Source organism: Pecten maximus, chromosome 2 (assembly GCF_902652985.1).
Source record: "Pecten maximus chromosome 2, xPecMax1.1, whole genome shotgun sequence".
Taxonomy (NCBI): Eukaryota; Metazoa; Mollusca; class Bivalvia; order Pectinida; family Pectinidae; genus Pecten; species Pecten maximus.
Genome location: NC_047016.1, coordinates 4,305,974 through 4,319,891, shown reverse-complemented (window position 1 = coordinate 4,319,891; position 13,918 = coordinate 4,305,974). Strand labels below are relative to the sequence as shown.

General features: G+C 37.4%; 1 long non-coding RNA gene across 1 annotated transcript in view; it reads right to left on the bottom strand.

Annotated features, from left to right (window-relative positions):
- Nucleotides 1–12,274, bottom strand: part of LOC117314553 — a 43,836-nt gene extending 31,562 nt beyond the window's left edge. Inside the window, exon 1 of the long non-coding RNA XR_004529545.1 lies at nucleotides 12,218–12,274. This is a non-coding gene — a long non-coding RNA (uncharacterized LOC117314553). The remainder of the gene's footprint in view (nucleotides 1–12,217) is intronic.
- Nucleotides 12,275–13,918: the final 1,644 nt, after the last annotated feature.

Below are 13,918 nucleotides of genomic sequence, written 5' to 3'. Positions count from 1 at the left end.
CGACAACTACCATAGGAACTGATCATGTGTATACAACTACCCCGACAACTACCATAGGAACTGATCATGTGTACACAACTACCCCGACAACTACCATAGGAACTGATCATGTGTATACAACTACCCCGACAACTACCATAGGAACTGATCATGTGTACACAACTACCCCGACAACTACCATAGGAACTGATCATGTGTACACAACTACCCCGACAACTACCATAGGAACTGATCATGTGTATACAACTACCCCGACAACTACCATAGGAACTGATCATGTGTACACAACTAACACCCGACAACTACCATAGGAACTGATCATGTGTACACAACTACCCCGACAACTACCATAGGAACTGATCATGTGTACACAACTACCCCTACAACTACCATAGGAACTGATCATGTGTATACAACTACCCCGACAACTACCATAGGAACTGATCATGTGTACACAACTACCCCAACAACTACCATAGGAACTGATCATGTGTATACAACTACCCCGACAACTACCATAGGAACTGATCATGTGTATACAACTACCCCGACAACTACCATAGGAACTGATCATGTGTACACAACTACCCCGACAACTACCATAGGAACTGATCATGTGTATACAACTACCCCGACAACTACCATAGGAACTGATCATGTGCATACAACTACCCCGACAACTACCATAGGAACTGATCATGTGTATACAACTACCCCCGACAACTACCATAGGAACTGATCATGTGTATACAACTACCCGACAACTACCATAGGAACTGATCATGTGTATACAACTACCCGACAACTACCATAGGAACTGATCATGTGACACAACTACCCCGACAACTACCATAGGAACTGATCATGTGTATACAACTACCCCGACAACTACCATAGGAACTGATCATGTGTACATAACTACCCGACAACTACCATAGGAACTGATCATGTGTATACAACTACCCGACAACTACCATAGGAACTGATCATGTGTATACAACTACCCCGACAACTACCATAGGAACTGATCATGTGTACATAACTACCCCGACAACTACCATAGGAACTGATCATGTGTACACAACTACCCCGACAACTACCATAGGAACTGATCATGTGTATACAACTACCCCGACAACTACCATAGGAACTGATCATGTGTACACAACTACCCCGACAACTACCATAGGAACTGATCATGTGTACACAACTACACAGACAACTACCATAGGAACTGATCATGTGTACACAACTACCCCGACAACTACCATAGGAACTGATCATGTGTATACAACTACCCCGACAACTACCATAGGAACTGATCATGTGTACACAACTACCCTGACAACTACCATAGGAACTGATCATGTGTATACAACTACCCCGACAACTACCATAGGAACTGATCATGTGTATACAACTACCCCGACAACTACCATAGGAACTGATCATGTGTATACAACTACCCGACAACTAACATAGGAACTGATCATGTGTACACAACTACACAGACAACTACCATAGGAACTGATCATGTGTACACAACTACCCCGACAACTACCATAGGAACTGATCATGTGTACACAACTACCCCGACAACTACCATAGGAACTGATCATGTGTACACAACTACCCCGACAACTACCATAGGAACTGATCATGTGTACACAACTACCCCGACAACTACCATAGGAACTGATCATGTGTACACAACTACCCCGACAAACTACCATAGGAACTGATCATGTGTACTACAACTACCCCGACAACTACCATAGGAACTGATCATGTGTACACAACTACCCCGACAACTACCATAGGAACTGATCATGTGTATACAACTACCCCGACAACTACCATAGGAACTGATCATGTGTCTACAACTACCCCGACAACTCCATAGGAAATTTGTCATGTTTACAAACTACCCCGACAACTACCATAGGACTGATCTGTGTATCACCCCCCCCTACCATAAGGAATGATCCAGGTACACAACTACCCCGACAATCCCATAGGAACGACATGTGTACACAACTCCCCCGCCAACTACCATAGGAACTGATCAGTGTACACAACTAACCCGAAACTACATAGGAACTGATCATGTGTACACAACTTACCCCGACAAATACCATGAACTGATCAGTGAACAACTACCGAAACTACCATGGAATATCATGGTATACAAACCCAAAAACATAGGAACTGATCATTGGATACATAACTACCCGAAAACTACCATAGGAAGATCATGTGTAAAAAACTACCATATAGGAAACGATCATGTGGACACACTACCCCGGACAAACACCATAGGAATGATATGGAAACAAATACCCCGACAACTACCAGAGGAATGATCTTGTACACCAACTACCCCGACAACTACCATAGGAACTGTTATGTGTATCAACTACCCCGAAAAACCCTACCCATAGGAACTGATATGTGTACACAATACCCCGACAACTACCATAGGACACTGATCAATGTGTACCAAATCCCCGACAAACACCATAGGAATATCATGTGTACAACTACCCTGACAAACCCATAGGAATTTGATCAGTGTAACAAAACCCCGACAAACTCCCATAGGAACTGATCATGTGTATACAAACTACCCGACAACACCATAGGTAAACTGATCATGTGTAACAAACCCGACAATACCATGGAAGTCTGTGTAACAACTACCCCGACAACACCTGGGAACTGACATGGTACAAATTACCCGACAACTACCATGGAACTGATCATGTGTCACAACTACCCCGGGACAACTACCATGGGAACTGATCAGTGTACATAACCCGACAACTACCATAGAACTGATCATGTATACAACTACCCGACAACTACCATAGGAACTGATCATGTGTACACAACTACCCCGACAACTACCATAGGAACTGATCATGTGTACACAACTACCCTGACAACTACCATAGGAACTGATCATGTGTACACAACTACACAGACAACTACCATAGGAACTGATCATGTGTATACAACTACCCCGACAACTACCATAGGAACTGATCATGTGTACACAACTACCCCGACAACTACCATAGGAACTGATCATGTGTATACAACTACACAGACAACTACCATAGGAACTGATCATGTGTATACAACAACCCCGACAACTACCATAGGAACTGATCATGTGTACACAACTACCCCGACAACTACCATAGGAACTGATCATGTGTACACAACTACCCCGACAACTACCATAGGAACTGATCATGTGTACACAACTACCCCGACAACTACCATAGGAACTGATCATGTGTATACAACTACCATATAGGAACTGATCATGTGTACACAACTACCCCGACAACTACCATAGGAACTGATCATGTGTACACAACTACCCCGACAACTACCATAGGAACTGATCATGTGTATACAACTACCCCGACAACTACCATAGGAACTGATCATGTGTACACAACTACCCCGACCAACTACCATGGAACTCATGTGTACACAACTACCCCGCCAAACTACCATAGGAACTGATCATGTGTATACAACTACCCCCCGACCAATCCCATAGTGACTGTAAATTCCCCCGAAATACCATGGAAAAACTACCCCATGTGTATACAACTACCCCGACAACTCCCATAGGAACTGATCATGTGTACACAACTACCCCGACAACTACCATAGGAACTGATCATGTGATACAACTACCCCGACAAACACCATAGGAACTGATCATGTGTATACAACTACCCCGACAACTACCTAGGAACTGATCAGTGATACAACTCCCCCGACAACTACCATGTGTACACAACTACCCGACAATACAAGAACTGATCAATGTGATAAACTACCCCGACAACTACAATGTGTATAAAACTACCCCGACAAATACCATAGGAACTGATCATGTGTATACAACTACCCCGACAACTACCATAGGAACTGATCATGTGTATACAACTACCCCGACAACTACCATAGGAACTGATCATGTGTACACAACTACCCCGACAACTACCATAGGAACTGATCATGTGTATACAACTACCCCGACAACTACCATAGGAACTGATCATGTGTACATAACTACCTGACAACTACCATAGGAACTGATCATGTGTATACAACTACCCCGACAACTACCATAGGAACTGATCATGTGTATACAACTACCCCGACAACTACCATGTGTATACAACTACCCCGACAACTACCATAGGAACTGATCATGTGTATACAACTACCCCGACAACTACCATGTGTATACAACTACCCCGACAACTACCATGTGTATACAACTACCCCGACAACTACCATAGGAACTGATCATGTGTATACAACTACCCCGACAACTACCATAGGAACTGATCATGTGTATACAACTACCCCGACAACTACCATAGGAACTGATCATGTGTACATAACTACCCTGACAACTACCATAGGAACTGATCATGTGTACACAACTACCCCGACAACTACCATAGGAACTGATCATGTGTACACAACTACCCCGACAACTACCATAGGAACTGATCATGTGTATACAACTACCCCGACAACTACCATAGGAACTGATCATGTGTACATAACTACCTGACAACTACCATAGGAACTGATCATGTGTATACAACTACCCCGACAACTACCATAGGAACTGATCATGTGTATACAACTACCCCGACAACTACCATAGGAACTGATCATGTGTATACAACTACCCCGACAACTACCATAGGAACTGATCATGTGTATACAACTACCCCGACAACTACCATGTGTATACAACTACCCCGACAACTACCATAGGAACTGATCATGTGTATACAACTACCCCGACAACTACCATAGGAACTGATCATGTGTATACAACTACCCCGACAACTACCATAGGAACTGATCATGTGTATACAACTACCCCGACAACTACCGTAGGAACTGATCGTGAACATTTGTACAAAGTTTTAAAAATATTGAGAGAGCAGACAGTATTATATCAGAAAAACTAGAGGAGGGCATAACTCCCTTAAAATTCTGTATAGCAGGCCTAGGTATTTTAGTGATCATAAAAATCAGTATATGTATATGTCAAAATTTACAAGTTAAATTCAAGTGTTTTGATTTTATATAGCGTGATCAACCAATCTAAAATCCTTATTTTTATATTTATTTTACAGTAGATAATGTATTCTAATGTTTAGAATTGTTGGCAGTTTACTTTCATTAATGATCATGTGTGTGGATGAAGAAACCTGCATCCAATATTATAATTAGCTACTAGTGAAGTAAAAAAAACATATACACTCACCTACAGGACGTGTCACTATATATACAGTCTGCGATTAGTTTGTGTAGTGCTTAATTAGCTGAAATTTCCACCTCACTAAAATGATCTGCTATACAGTAAGCGCAGTGCACAACTACATCAGTAAAATTTCCACCTCACTAAAATGATCTGCTATACAGTAAGCGCAGTGCACAACAACTACATCAGTAAAATTTCAAAAAATGTGATACTAATTATAAGTGTAGGATGGACCATGATCAAGAAGTAGTAGAAGGGGCATAACTCCCATAAAAATAGGCAGATGAAAAAAACCTAAAGGGTAAATTTAAAATGAAATTACGTACATAGGAACTTCAATGTGAGCATATATATATACATGTATATATATATATATATATCAGGGAAGTTGTCTAGACAAGATTCTGTTTGTCTTCATTACGCAAATCATTCTCATCAACTTTTGTTGAAATTTACCTTACATTTTTATTTGGAGGCCTTGATCATGGGGTGGTCAGAACTTTGGACATCATTTTTACCAATCAGAGGTTTCTCTAGATCTTCTATCATAGCCATAGAAATGTTGACTATATGCAGTTTACTATGCTTCTAGATCTTCTATCATAGCCATAGAAATGTTGACTATATGCTGTTTACTATGCCTCTAGATCTTCTATCATAGCCATAGAAATGTTGACTATATGATGTTTACTATGCCTCTAGATCTTCTATCATAGCTATAGAAATGTTGACTATATGCTGTTTACTATGCCTCTAGGTCTTCTATCATAGCCATAGAAATGCTGACTATATGCAGTTTACTATGCTGTGATCACCCATAACACTTTACCAGCTGGTTTATATAGGAAATCCATTACATATACATGTTCTATTACAGATCTAAATTATGGAAAGAAAATTTAAAATTATTTTCACCAATCAGACACTTATCAGACACTTTTGTTGCATGTACAATATGTTATTGATTAACAAAAGCAACATTCAAGGAAAAAATACCAGACAGACAATAAAGAAAATTTTCAGGAATCAACTGCAAATTTTGAGTATATGCATGCTTTACTATGAAATAATTTCAACTGAGGATGGGTCCATTTACTGGCCTGAAAGAGCAGCCACGAAAAAAAAACCATTCGTATTAATATTAGTATTATCAAAAATATGCCCTGAAAATTCTCCTTTAATTTCAATAAATTGGGGATCTGGAGTATTAAAATATCACAGCAGGGAAGGATTAAGTCAAAAGCAAACTTAAGATATTACATCTTCATTGGGAGTTGTGATAATGAATCAACCCACTAATTAATAAAAACAATCATCTAATTGATGATCCATAAAATTGATGATCCATAAAATTGATGATCCTTAGATGGTAAAGATAACACTAGTTTTCTGATGAAGGGCTTATCCTCCAGATTCAGGGTGGTCATTAATAAAATATTACATACAAAGAGTCAAAGTACAATAGAACTGATCAACAAAATTAAAGTTAAAGGTAGAAGACATCATCAGGGTTGACTAGCTAGGTTTTTCCTGTATGATCAGCTAGCTATATAGAGATCAGTGTTCCCAGGTGATAACTCTATCCTGTTTTGATATATAGGTCTGTACTGCTGAGAATACATCAGCCAAAAATAGAATTTCTATTCTTATCCTATATTAATCAATCAAACTTCTATATAAAATGACATTCATTGGACAAGTATTAAATAGGTCTTATATAAGCTTGTATCTTTTACCTTTCATCTCATAATGGTTACTCCTTTTAAACTATTGATATATATATAGTACAGACGTATAATATGGCTGTCATACCACTGTGCTAACACAATAAAATGCAGTTCAATCATCATTAACATATTTTCATTGTTTTAAATCATTTTCGATATTTTGATATATGTAGCTTTAAAAAACCTGTCAGCTGCTAAGTGGAGCAACTAAATCAACAAGTGATGTGTACAGAGTTCAATTGTTTGTTTTCCATACATGTCAATAACATCAATATTTGAAAGCACCGATACTTAATTACTTTTCATTAAAAAGTAAACTTGAGACAACAATCATATAGATAATTATTTCAGCATCACTGACATGTCTATACCCCGCGTATCCATGGTAGTGATATGGCCCATACCCGCGTATCCGGATCTTTTCGCCCTAAATCCCTTTCGCCCTATAGGTTATTTCACCCTAAAACTAACATTTTAGTGCAAAACCTTTGGTACTTTCTCTTCATTTTAGTAGCTTTAAGTCCAAAATCATGATCAACTTTCATTAAAATCAAGTTAATGTGTTAAGATGTTTTCTTTTCTTGATATCTGCACATCTTGTTGTCTCGGCTAATTGTAGGGGTTCATTTTTTAGAATATGTTTAATTCGTTTGATAACTAGTTTAATCATTTGTACAAAAATATATACCACATGACAAAATCAAAGTGTCGAGGCCATTTATATTTGGATTGAAATACAGGAGAAAAGCAAATATTATATAAATATAAATTGGCATGTAATAAGAAGACATTTTTATTGTTTGTAAATTTAAAGTGCCTTCCTGAATGTTTTACTGATGATTATCCTATGTCATTTTAAAGAATTGTATTTACTTTTAAAAAGGCTGTGGTTGCGTTAAAGTTATGAAGAATTACATTTTTAAACCCCACTTGAATTGACGTACAACCGATGAATTGGTCTACCATATCTGTTCTGGTGACTTGTTGAATCACATGTTCATGTTATATACTGCACTTTGTACAAGCATTTCACTATCAACTGATTTAAAACATGCAACCTCTTTATTGCTATCTTATCTCTGTTGCGGAAATTTAAACAAGCTAACGTTAGGTTTCGCCTCATGATTATAATCACTTCGACTAACTCAACCAGCACAGCAATTTTTGTGTGGCCTATTTCTCGGAAATGACAAACCAATCAGAAGTATTCTTCTTTCATTTTAAGTATTGAATACAACAAGCACAGATTTCACTATGGCTTATCAATCGGAAAATCCAAAACTAAAAACACTATTCGACGGCCGAGGGCCATTTTTTCAACCCAAGAGCTTGTGGTGACTTTCCAATGTCGCATCAACTAGAGTGTATACAAGTTACCTCCCCTTGCACAAACCAGGAAATCGAAGCAAGCATAATAATTTGCACAGAAAAGAGCTTAGAATACTCAGGGATAAAACAGGTCATTGTGTATGATTTAAGCTGTTTTTCTATAATTTATTTAAATTCAACAACTATCTTCAAACACAAAAAAGCGTGAATCATATTACAGTACTTAATCACAAACAAATACTTCGTGGAAGGAGACAAGATTGTGTGTTGTTAGCGTTTTTTGGGAAAATTATTTCTGGTCCCATCCTGAACTCATCAGGATTTATCATTGAAATATATGATTCCCCCGAGAGTTCCAAATGAATTTGTTCTAGCGAAAGTTGGCGATGACTGCTTAAGGTTGCTGTTTCGCAGCACCTAAAAATGAAAAATTAGGAAGAAACAACATGGGGAGACAAGGATTTAGAGTGAAACAACTCTAAGGGCGAACATGATTTAGGGCAAAAGGACCAGTCACTGTGTATCCATGGTAGTGGTATACGTACAGGCTAAGTGATAACTGGTCGTCGTGTCAATTCCAATAGATTATTAAAGGAATGAATATGAATGTGCAGACATTAAAAAAGTCAGCATACTGGAGATATTTAAACTTTGACGTTGGGAAAATTTCAAAATCAGCACTTCACCAAGAACTGTGATACTTTAACAAATAGGTACTTACTACAATGTACTAAAAACAGTGTGGAAACACTAGTATTTATATTAGTTTACACATGACATCATGTGTGACGTGGACAACCCCTGAGAATAAAATTGGGGTTGATCATGAGATGGCGTATCAATTAGGCATACATGTAGTGATGTATGCAAAAGTGATTACATAATTTTAATTTACATTCCTTTGAAATTTTGTGTACATATATGTAGTGATGTATGCAAAAGTGATTACATAATTTTAATTTACATTCCTTTGAAATTTTGTGTAAGCTAATGAATGTTAATATGCTGTACATGTGTGCACAGAACCTTTTAACAAATAAAACTTGTATCACAGTTTTCTTGCTGGAATTATGTTTAAATGTCTTACATTGGTTAAGCATAATTTGTAAAACCATCTTTTCATTTCTTTTTTTAATCTGCTCAGCCTCGAGAGGTTATTTTTGTATGCTAATCCTGTTTTCATATTTGCCGCCAAAATGTAACATGAATGATTTACGCTTCCCACCCTGTCAAATGCACTGCAGAGGTCATGTACATGTAAGGTTATGTAAGGTTATTCAGGTTACCAACAAAATGGCTGCCGCCTGTGTTGGCATGCTGCAAACTAGGCCTACTTACGATCTCATTCTTGTTATGTACATGATTTAAAGTCATTGCAAACATATATTTACATTTTGGTGGCGAAGCCATGATATAACTAAGTAAAAAGATTTGCAGTCTATGTGACCATAATTGACACCCAAAACGTGACATCAATCCATGCCACGCGTGAATATATTCACCCACCGGAACTACTTGTAACTAACGTAAATCGTTTTTTATGTTAATTAAAAAGTATCAAAAAGACATTTTATACAATATTGTTACACAAATAATAAAAAAAAAATTGAACAGACTGTGTTTTTTTCGTATTATTTCAATGCACTTTTTTGTTTGCCAATCTGCACGTGACAAATGAATTTTGAAAAAATAGGCTGTTCTATTTGTCAAACCCCAATGACGAAATCACTGAATATTGGCATTTTTTTATGCTAACTCAATTTTACTTTTCAAAAATAACAAAACGAATATGTCGAGAATGTAAATATAAGCATTAAACTGTCTTTTTTTGGTGTCTATGGTCCATATACCTGGTAGATGCCAGAGCTTTGCAAACAAACATGTCATATTGTGCGCTAGCACAATATGACATGCACAATATGACATGTTTGTTTCTATATCGACCATAGACACCAAAAAAAGACAGTTTAATCCTTAAATGTTACATTTATTTGTTGGGATGAGAATCTACTGTAGCTTATTTATTTCAATTATTAGAATGTGATTGCTTAGAACAAAGTGCAGATCGGCCGCTACAGGTAGGTACATTTGATACTTAATTCACCTGTGCCCCAATTTGGCAATCGGTAGCGGCCGTTGGATTAGTCACAGTTGAGTGGCTCTTTTAATTGATCCCTAGGGGAATTCTACTAATTAGTGTCACTGACCATAGCAAATATACCCTTTGTTGAGCCGGGGTATTGGACAACACATAGACTAATTACAGTGGTGGTCAAAATGTGAAGCGTCAGATTGACGCACGGCATGCAAAAGTCGTGCGTCAAATTAAATTTTGCTGCGTCATTGACCCGAGGTCTCGGGTTAATGGATGCCCTGATTGTGCCTGCTCCATACAAACATTCTGTATTTTTTATAACCAATGTCGCCATGTTCGAACTAGGTCACTTGAAGCAGTGAAATGGTGCCGCGGTGTACTGAACCACAACATTTTTCTTTCAGAAAATATTTTGGTTTCTGATCAAAGGATGCGACAGCAGCTACATGCCAAATTTGCATCTATTTGTCTTTTGGTTTATATATCTTGAAATAAACCGAACCAAAAATACAAACCGTCAACACTACACAGCAATATGTACCAAATCGTGCTGAAAGTGTACCATTTCACCCCTAGTTTTGTGTTAAATTATTATCAATTTGAATTGAATTAGTGATTGGACTGTTTAAATGGGATATATATAATACCTAAACTGCAAGTACACATCCTTGTCACCAAGTTTACACTTATAAATACTGATATTATTGTCTTTATTGTCTCTATCTTTCCGTCCTGGACTTGCGCAGTGTAAAATAGGATTCGGTTAACATTGCTAAAGGTTGGTTGGCTGCATCAGAACCAAAAAATAGCCAGCAGAGACCTTTAAAATTTAGCTAGCTGAAGTAGGCATGCACAGTTTCATATTGCTGTTAGCTATTTGGTACTCATATTAGTAAATGCTAATCTATAGTCTGGAATGACAACTGAACAGCTATCAAGCACCTGTTACAGATCTAGAGGAAAATATAAAAATAGAAATTTAAATTTCATATCTGAATGATACTTAATTAAGATGAATCATATTTTCTTGTTTACCTTGGAGTTTGAATGACAATATTCTAACATTAATGCAAGACATTTAAAGCAGGTGAGTTAATGTTTTTAGTCATTTGCATCTAATATCTAGATGTCAGACACTTCTTTGCATATCTATTAGAAGCTTGTGATAAAAATGGCAGGTAATTTAATGTAAACACATATAAGGAGAATGAATTTTGCAATTTATCATTCAGCATTAGGATACGTGGATCGACTGACTAACAAATGACCTTAATATACAAGCTGAAAGTGTCATACCTAAGTTATACATCTGGTTGACAAGAACAAAAAAATCCCCATATATATTATGCAATACACACACAGGTCGTGCTATGTATGCAATAAATGCAATGGATATATCATATATCTTGTCGTATGCATCCACACGCTCTCAGATTACCTTTTTTAATTTCGTGGACTTTTAGTAGCAAACACATTGTTTTATGTCACCTTAGCATATTGTCGCTTGATCATCCTAGCACACGTACACTTTCGCCGGGGTGAACGTTCGCTCCTTTGCCAGACATGTGCTTACAATAGTAATGTCCCGGATATGGTAAGCAATGGACGACAACAGCGCAGACAGCACCGGATTTCTTTTATAATAATAATTTGTCTTGTTAAGATATCACAAAATTACCTACACATATGTACCAGAACCACTGAAGTGTGTATACATAGGTGTTTTACTATTTTTGTGGAGGGTAAACAAACCTTAGTCTGGCGGATGTAATCCTCAGGCGCTGCAGGTCGCCATCTTGAAACTCGTCACAAGCGTGATATCAAACTCACTGGTTCGAGAGTACCAAAGGAGACGAATCTATTATGACAGTAGGGGTGTTTAGACTATTACGTCTAATTAGTAGGGCATTCCCCTTGGTGTTTACAACTGTGAGCCATTTGTCACAAGCGACTAGACCTATTATAATACCTACATCCTTGACCTTAGATTTGGGATCAGTCTATATATAGCCTACCAACGTTCCGCTTGACATGGCATACACCGATAATTTGACATAAATGATAAATGACGCTTCCATTATTATTAGACCATTTAATCAGTTTTACCTACACAACCTACAATGAAACTAGACAAATAGAGTAATACCGAACTGTCTAATGTGTTTCTAGAATTTAAACCTAATTACGAAGTTATTAATTATCAAGCCCAAAACTGGCAAACGCACCACACTAACACAACTAAAAATAGTCTACCTATTTGGTATAGCACCGTGACATACATGTATATTATAGATATTATACGTGTTAGTGTACCGTACGCACAACCATCGCTACAGTCATCGAGTTTGACGGTTGTGATCACTTTGAAGATGTAGACACGGCACACTGTATATAGGCTATGTGAGGACTTCTGTTCCAGGGCCTGACATATGTATTCTATTTATCAGCTAAGAAGTAAGACATTTTTACGTCAATATAGTACCCGGGGTTTCTGATATTATTTCGGTCATTTAAAATCTGATATGGCTAGATAATGGAACAGTGCACACTCATGCAAATATATACACGAAAACTAGGATATTTTTTTAATTGATAACTTTAAAGGGAAACTTGCCGTGAAAGAAATTCAAATAACAGATGTAACAAGAAATATCTTTAAAAAAGATAAACGGCATAGTTTTAACGCTGGTGGTTATAATGTAAAACTACTGGTGAAATAAATTAATGAACTACATTTAATTAATAAATACGCAGTTTCAGCACGGATAACAAAATTATATCAGTTTGAATCATTTTTGGTGATAATAGGACTCCAAATGTGTCATTTGAATAGATGCATCCACTTATTCAGCTTGCATTCAATTTAAAAGGGACATCACGGTAAAAACGTTGCAATTTTCACTGAATGTACGCGTTTTGTTCCTTTCCAGTTATGTTTCTGTGCTATCCCAATGTTCACAGTCAATCCCTATGTCCAGTTTGACCACTCGATTTAGTTGGGAATCCCCCTCTTAATTTAGCGCGGAAATTATCTTTAAATCATTACGTGACTGTTCTGAAATCGTGGCAACACAAACAGACGATAGTTTACAAGGCGATATCTGTATTCCGTCTTGGTTAGTTGGATAACGATATTATACAGTGGTTTAAATGTTAAATAACACATTCTGCAATATTACGGCACACATATTTATGTGTAAATAAGTGTAAACACTGTTCATATAGTATAGTGACAGTAGCGATGTACTGGTACAGACTGTGTAAATATTACCGAGCTTGTGGAACTATTACCGAGTTTGTGTTAATATTACCGAGTTTGTGTTAATATTATCGAGTTTGTGTAAATATTACCGAGATTGTCATGACTTACTATCAAACAATCAAGCAGAATACGAGCGGCGTCCGTATTACTGCTGTTTTCATGTTTGAACTGTTACAGTCTATTGTACATGT